Raw genomic sequence first — 8,906 nt, 5'->3', positions numbered from 1 at the left:
GGGAAGTAAAATTATATATCAAAAATTATAATGAGTTTGTTATTTTTATTCATCAAATCAGTTGGGCTTGAATCTTATATGTGATATTCACCAAATTTTGTAACTTGATCAACATGTAAGGTAGATAATCAGCAAGATAGTTTTAGTAAGTACCGAGTTGTTGCCCTTAATTTGCTAATTTTCTAATTATGATATATAATTATACATTTATATTAAATATTCATGCACCTGATCAGGGAAGGAGGTGATCACATTACTTTTACATATATAATCACATGATAATATAACCCAAAAAACATTTAATGATTGCCTATGGTTTGAAGACAACTCAAATAGTGTTTGATCACAATATTTAGTTGGTCATGGTCAAGGTTACAGTGACTTAGACAGCTAAAAAATCTGTGCCTTAGCCAAGAATCATAGGATATACAGGCTTGAAATGAAGTTGGTGACCAATGGTTGAAAGATTATTCCAATACAGTTTTGGCATTGTAAATCTAAGGTCATGGTCACAGTAACCTTTAGTGGCATCTGCTGTTGTCAGTGTCTTTAAGTTAATTGCCTATAATCAGAAATGTCATAGTGACTCAATAGTCAGAAAAAAATTGTGCAATAATTGGGAAATGGTAGGACATTCAATGATCAATCTATAAGGCAATTACCAATGTTTAGAAGATGTCCTTGTATTGCTGTGGTCAGGGACTCTGTATCATGTACAATAACTTGAGAAAACTGCTAGGATGTTTCTTGGTTTCCAACACCATTGTCTTATTTGCTATCTATTCTGATATATTTGTATGATATTAGATAATCAGTACAATGTACTATCCCCTGTATGATTTTGTTTTTTCACTATCCCCTTTGATCTATTCAGTAGTTTTCCGTCCATCCTCTTTGACATAGTTAACTTTACCATTTGACGTAGATGATCATTAACAGCATTTAAGGAGATGTTCTCACTCATATGACCTTGAATGGTTGTAATACCATACTACCATCACGTATTTCTTTATGCATGTATAATTTATATGTAATATGACGTTCACATTACGCTAATGGAATTTGTATGATGTGTTTCTTTGTGAATCCAGAAGCTCACCTCAGTTTCAATTGATGTGAAGTTTTGTTTTATAACCCCACCAAACATAGTTATTGTGGAGGGGTGGGGGGGCTATATAGGAATCTTTGTCCCATAGGTATTTACAATTTTGGCTCAGTTTTCACAATGGGAGTATAATTATTCTGGAAATTCTGCGATTGAGCTGAAATTTTGAACAAAAGCTATTAGTTCAGACATAAACTTGAACCTTTATCTTAAAAAATTATTTATAGTCATGCCATTTGAGAAAAACTATGTGGTCTTAAATTTCATAATTTTGATAGGTAGTTTGACATAATTATGTCCCTTTTTATTCAAATTTCGCTTCAGAAGTCACACCAACACAGTTAAGGTCATATAGCAACTTTCTAGCTGCTCAGGTAGATGAATATCTCGGGTGCCCCTCCATGCAATACTTCAGACAAGAGGGGACACCACTGATATTCCCTAAGCTAGCAGGGTAACTTCCTCACTTGAAAAAATCCAAGGTCTCAGGCAAGATTTAAACCCACAGCAGCCACCAGAGTGGCAAGTAGGGATAGGTTGAGATGAACTCTTTGGTCCAGTATTTATTGTTGAAACAAGAATGTGGCTTTTAGCTTACTTTTTTTTTAGTAAAATCAGACTGTATGCCAAAAATTGGCTTCTTACATTTTTTTTTAGTATTTTGATAATCCCTTAAATTAATAACGGACAAACCCAAATTTAAAAAAGGGCAAATTTAGCTGTGAAAGGCTTGTCACATTTGCTCAATTCAACTTATTTATTTTGGCTTGTGATAACAAGAGCGATCAGTGATCATGTCTTGTGTCGCCTGATGATATCATCTAAGCAGTTGAATTGAGGGATGATTTACCAGTTGGTTCCCTATAATATCATAGCTACTTTGTAACATGTTGTAGCAGGCAACATAAAAATCATTAACAGGCAAAAAAGCCTTTTTTAACCAAGGGCCATAACTCAGCAAAAATCATTCAACCAGAAAACCCGTGTAATATGAGCGATTTACTTGGGCTACCTATCAATCCTAGTTTCATTAAAATCGCATTACTGGTATAAGAGAAGTAGTCTAGACAAACTTAAAAAATAACAAGCAATTATCATAGTATTGCAAGCAATCCATAAGTCCCCTACCGGTTAGAACCCCAGCAACATTCTGAAGGGCCATTGGCCATTCACGTATGTCTCTATTTTAAGTAAATTTGTGGAAAAAGTTCTTTAAAAGTGATAACAGGAAACAGTTTTTATGTACAGACAGACAGACGGACTGAAGGACACTCTAAAGTGTTTTTTTTAAACATCCCCGTTAATCAAAATATAACATTTTTAAAGGCAAAATTCTTAAAAAGGAGATAACTCTTGAAATAAAGATGCAAGGTGTCATACACAATGTGAGTGTAACAAAGAACAATTAGTAATGAAGGTGTTGATAATGTTTATTTTGAATTTGAAGTAAAAGAAAGTTAAAAAAAATATATATATTTTTTTCATGAAAATTCTAAGTTCAAGGGAGGAAATTCTGATAAATTTTGTGCTAAAGTTGTAAACCTTGTCACATATGATGTGGTTGATGACTAGAAACTTATATTTAAAGCTTGAAGAAAATGCCTTAAGAAATAAAGAACTTACAGTGAAAAAAAACGTAAAAACTAGGATCAAAAATCTTGAAATTCAGTCTATTTTCAACATAGGAAGAAAAGAAAAGGATGTCTAAAATCTCCAGACTGCCATCTACCCATATTTCAAGTTTCATAAAAATATTTTCAGTACTTTTTGCGTTATCACTGGATCCAGGTAATGTGTAAAATTTGCCATATTTTCAGTCTATTTGTTGCCATAGCAACCAGAATTTTCAATATAGGAAGAAAAAAAAAGACGTGCATAATCTCCATACAGTTACTGCCATCTATCAATATATTAAGTCATAAAAATATTTTCTGTACTTTTTGCGTTATTGCAGGATCCAGTTTTGTGGACTGACGGACGGACAGACATTCCTACTGAGTTGACATTATGGGTTTTTTCTTTGGTCTCCTTTGATCTCTAAAATACCATAAGCAACGTATTTGCACCCCATAAGCAACCTTTTTCCCCACAAGTACAGTCTGTATGGATTGAACATGGATATTCACCCCACACTGTCATTTCAGTGAGAGCGGACGTTCCAACATTTTGGGTTTAGGGGCTATTTTCTTTGTTATTTTCTTTGTTTTCTTAAGGGCTACTAGCCCCTAAACCCTTTGATCACGGAATGAACCTATTGTTCTCTTTTGTTCTCTTTACTGTTATATAGCCCTTAAACCTAAAATGTTTGCTCGGACAGACTTACCCTCGGACGGAGGGTAAACCTAAAGTCCCCTCCGGTAAACCGTTAAGGGACTAAAAATCAAGAAAGGGCCATATCTCTGACAAAAAACATTGAACTGGAAAATACCAATGATATCAGACTTGGTACTGATCATTCATGTAGAGTTTAGATGAAATTACATCAGTAGTTTTTGAGGAGTAGTATGGACAAGTTCTGTGATAAATGGATGACGGAGTAGTGATCCCTTTATGTCATCGCTACTCTGTAACAGGCGACACAAAAATCTTTAGACTAATTTGAAATCCTAGATTAGCTACTTTTGAAGTACATAAGATGTGCCATGAAATATTACCAAAGTGTTATGTACAAGTTCACATGTGCCATGGAATATTACCTTAGTGTTACATACATGTTCACACCAAATTTGATATCTATACTACAACTTTCTTGACAACTGCGTCTGGAAATCGATTGTTTGGCTCAGTGGTCCAGAGATTTGCATTTATATGCTAGTAAGTCAGCAGTCCTGAACTTCTATCCCACACAAGGTTCGATTTTTCCAGATGCAAATAGATGCATTTGCATCTTTGTGTTCAGTATTTTCCACAATTATACAAGGGCTGTTTGGTAAGTTTGTGGAATTTTGCTTCAAAACATGTATTTACTGATATTTTCATTTCATATCTGGCACAACATGAGTTGACCATAGTATATACATAATACGCAAGGCTCACACACCTCATATGTAGTCAACCAACGAGTACCTCATATGTAGTCAACCAACTAGTTTAACCAGTGCCTTGATATCTTAACCTCTGCTCTAGACTTTCATATAGTTCTATACACTGCATCACACACCAATAATTACTCATCTATATTTTTGGGTGTTTTTTTATGGGTCTTTTTCAAATAAAAATAACTCTAATACTTTTTTCATATTGTTTTTATTTTCACTAAAATATCCAACAATACTGATAACATTATTTTAGTTTTTCATAAATTTTTTAATTTTTTTTTAACAATATAATTTCAATTTAACTGCTACATTTTCAAAAAGTAACCCCGAAGGACATCTGTAAATAACAATAATTTGTGTAACCAATATTGATTAAACAAAGTGAGGAATGAACTAAAAAGACTCTTTTTATAAGGCTATGTAATGTTTCAAAATTAACTTGAATAAGTCTGAATTAATGACAGTATACATGTATGAAAAATCTAGGCTAAAACAAAATAAATTCTTCTCTACAACAAGAACTTAACAGCTAAAACAAGATTACAGGAATATATTGTATAATAAATTCATGAGGAACAAGTTAACTGAAATCTTTATTTCTTTTTATGTTTTTGAAGGAAAGGAAAATTAATGTATGATGATTTCTGAGAGAGAGTTATGTATGAATACATTGGGGGAACATGTTGAATGATGATTTTTTTTGCTATTGAGCATGTGTGATTATATATTTTTTAGGGATATAATTCTATATCTAGAGCTTATAATGTAATTAATATTGACATTATACAACACCACAAATACGATATAAACAAGAACATGCCACGATAATAGGTCTTTCACATACATGTTGGAATTATTTACAAAACAATTTTTTACCCTTAACCTGCTGGAACCAGAAGTAACCATCTAACCAGTCTAACTATTGTTAGCTCAATTTTTGTACAGTAAACTATCATATTCTTGCATCATTTTTCTTGATTTTTTGTTATCACAATAAAATGTTGAAAAGTGCTGATTTTTCTCCCTCTTTCTCTATCTATATAACAAATTTATAATGTTTTTTTAATAAAAACACCCTTAATTGGGAAATGGTTGTTCATTTTATAAAGGGGGCCAATTTCCCTTTTTCAACAAATTCGCGGGTTTTAAGGGTTTTAAAAAAATTTTTCAGACTTGTCAGAGGCTTTATTCTTAGACTGGTCTCTCTAGAAGTATAAAGTGTTTAATAATCATGAACTTGGTAAAAAACTGTAAAACCAGTCTACTAAATCTACTGTACAGTCTACTGTAAATTTTCCCATTGGCACATTCAAATCAGTTTTAAGCCAATAAAATACTGCTCTTGTTTAGTTGTTTTTATCTTGGCATCAGAACTTTTTTTTTCTTTTGAAAAGAAATCAAAATTTTCTATTTACAGTCGAAAGGCACATTCTCCTCATAATTATATAACATGAACTAAACTTTAAATAAAATCAAACTTAATGTTTCTTTAACTTACTTATAAGTACATTTACATTTATAGGTTTGTTAATAAATGTCTATATCATATAAGTTTAAGTATAAGAGAGTCTTGTCTTGTGTAAAATTTCAATAATATTTTCAGCCATCAAGTCTTGCATACTGTCAGCAAATTTATGCAAGACGTGTTAACACGACTATCGATTATATTGATATTCTACAAGATAGGAATACATACTGTGTATAATATTGTTAATCAAACAATTACATTTACATAGAACAATTCAAATGTGAAATCTGGCAAGCGTACATGTACATGCATTATAATTATAAACAGCTATTACTTGCAATGACAGTGTCCTGTTTTTAACATCTGATAAACCTTAAGACAAAACCATTTTATAACATTTTACAACAAGTGATTGTTCCTTATAAATTTTAATTGAGGTAGTTAGTCAAATATAACAAAAAATTAATGTATCACAAATGATTTATGGAACCTATTGCATTACAAAAACATGTTAGAAAAAATCACTACTTGTAGAGAGATTATAATTAATATTAGTTTAAGAGCTGGGTAGTAAATTTATATAAGATATACAGCCATTACTTGACCTAAACACTGTTTCAAATTTCTGGTCTCTTAATCCAGTACTAAAATAATCTTCACAACAACCTAACAACTTCACAACTTGAGTAAGGTGTGGAGAATAAATGACTTTTCAATGACCTATCTTGGAGTCTCGAACCAAACTGCAACTGGTAAATGTGCCTTCTTATAACATGGACATATAAATCAGAAACCTTGGTCTGGGGTTATAAAAATATTCATTAAGCTCTAACTCAGATCTCAGGAATTTGATTGGTCAGAAACTGGCACTGTATGTACAATGACCAATAAAAATCCTGAGATTTGAGACAGAACTCTGAACAAAATAAAAGAGTTATATAACCGTGAGGCCAAATCATATTGAGCTTTTGCAGTCAATTTAAATAAATTTGAAATAACAAACAAAATAAAAAAATAAACATGAATCATATAACTATTACTGTAAAGGAAGAGATCTCAGTTACATACATAATGTGCAAAAAACCAACAAAAACAAAGAATACATTTTTAACAAGTCTGAACTTATCTCCTAGGAAACTTCGAAACCAATAGTACAAAGAAGTTACATAATGTGTTATTTACAACAATAATGAATGACATGTAGTTACAGATGGGGTATACTATATATCAAACAGATGTAACCAATAGCTATTTTAATGCCCTGTTGAAATGTTTATGAAGGATATGCCGTCCAATCACTGTCATTTAAATCTCTAAGTAAATCCAAATAGCAGTTGAAAAAAAAAGGTTTAAAGAAGTAAACTCATGTACATGTCATGATAAAGATTTTTGTAAATAAAAAAAATCTAAATGAACTTCCTAGGAATCCCATTCTAGGTCACAAAACAAATATATATACATGTATATATAATTTCATTTTTTTATTTTTTTTCCTTTTTGGTTTTTTTTTTCGTCTTTTTTTTTTCTCGATTAATGACTTGTTGCAATGCTAGATAATGATTGGTCTAAATCACTATAAAAGTTGACACAATGTACAATATTTCAATGAAAAAACTATAAAAAAAAATTGTGTTACTTGCTGTACAAATGCTTGCAAATCCCTACATAACTACTTTAACTGTAGAATGTTTTGTTTAGAAACTAACCAATTTCTATCTCATTCTTTCCAATGGCTTTAACCCTTGCCCAGCTAGAAAAAAAAGATGATCAGCCATTGTCACCATTGTAGAGCCAGGCCAGCATGCACATTCTGTGCAGTATGATCAGGCACTGTTGTGTTGACAGACCAACTTTTGTATCCCTGTATTGAATTCCCTTCAACTTTGAATGGATTGGTCCAAATTCAAAGCAAGGTAAATCCATTATATTAGGATAAGGGTTAATTTAACAATATAACAACTGAGCATTATTCAAACATAATTGTAAACTGTACAAACACAATAAACACAATCTGCTATCATTATACTTATGGACAGAATGTCAACATTTACTATTTGTTTTCTACAATCATGACGGCTTTTAACTTGCTATACCAACATTTTCTACAGCATTTCAAACCATCAATGCTCTGCAGACGCACCATTATGCATTCACTATGCAAACTTTATGCTTACATGTAAATTTCACACATTACACAAACACATACATTTTTTTAAAACTACTGGCCCAGACACATAGAAACTAACATACAAACATTCAAAAATCAGAATAAAAAACTAGTGCCCTAACTATGTCACCGCTAAAATGAGAGAAAGCCCATTCCTTTGAATTAATATCGCTCAATCCCATTTTTTAAAAATACTTTTCCATGAAATAATCCTAAAATGCTAAAACTTCTATATAAACCAGTCGTTCATTTCTAACACGTGATTGGTTGCAGCTGAAATTTAAATTTGAAATTAACCAATCAGAATGCAGCTTACATGATCTGAGATTAATAGATGTGTTATCTCGAATATCACTTTCAGAACCTCTCTATTAACATTTTCCCTTTAAATGCAGACTAAAGGAAATTTATTATCATAAAAGTATGACAAAATAACGTGAATAAGTTGTATAAATCTTAGTGAAACAAATGATCTTTTTACACCTTATAGCAATTATTAATTCTAAGAAGCTAGGAAAAGTAACATATGTTCAGTCTGCAAGTTAATTAGGACAGTGCAATAATATTCCAGACAATCGGTATTGTCTAGTAAATCCGGTGTCTAGAAAATGGGAGAATTATTATTCTACATTTACATTTTGATCAAGAGCTACAAAATATTTCAATTACTAAGTTTTACAAAAAATATTAGATATTATGGCAGTTAAATTACAATATTTATATATTATCCATATTGACATATATCTATAATTGTGTGACTAATGTGTTTGCAATAAAACCTTGTTGCAGGGAAATATTTTTAGCATAAAGATGTTTGTATAAATTATTGTCTGTCTTAAAATTTCAATCGCAAACGACAGGTAGTTTTTCGTCAAATATAACATATATGGTATATGTGAAATAAATCAAAGGGCCATAATTCTGCCAAAAATGATTTACCCACATAAAATGCAGACAATATGCCTTGGGGAAACTATCTTACAGTGAAAGTTTGGTTGATATTCATTCAGTTGCTTGCAGAAGAAATTGTTGATGCCCATTTACAAGCCTAGAAAAGAATTGTTGACAACCTGATGGTCTGCCCTACAACCTGAACACAGACATTCACCAATCTAATACAAATTTACA

This window comes from Ruditapes philippinarum, unplaced genomic scaffold (assembly GCF_026571515.1).
Source record: "Ruditapes philippinarum isolate M1 unplaced genomic scaffold, ASM2657151v2 ctg4587_1_1_1_1, whole genome shotgun sequence".
Taxonomy (NCBI): Eukaryota; Metazoa; Mollusca; class Bivalvia; order Venerida; family Veneridae; genus Ruditapes; species Ruditapes philippinarum.
Note: the sequence above shows the minus strand (reverse complement) of the source record.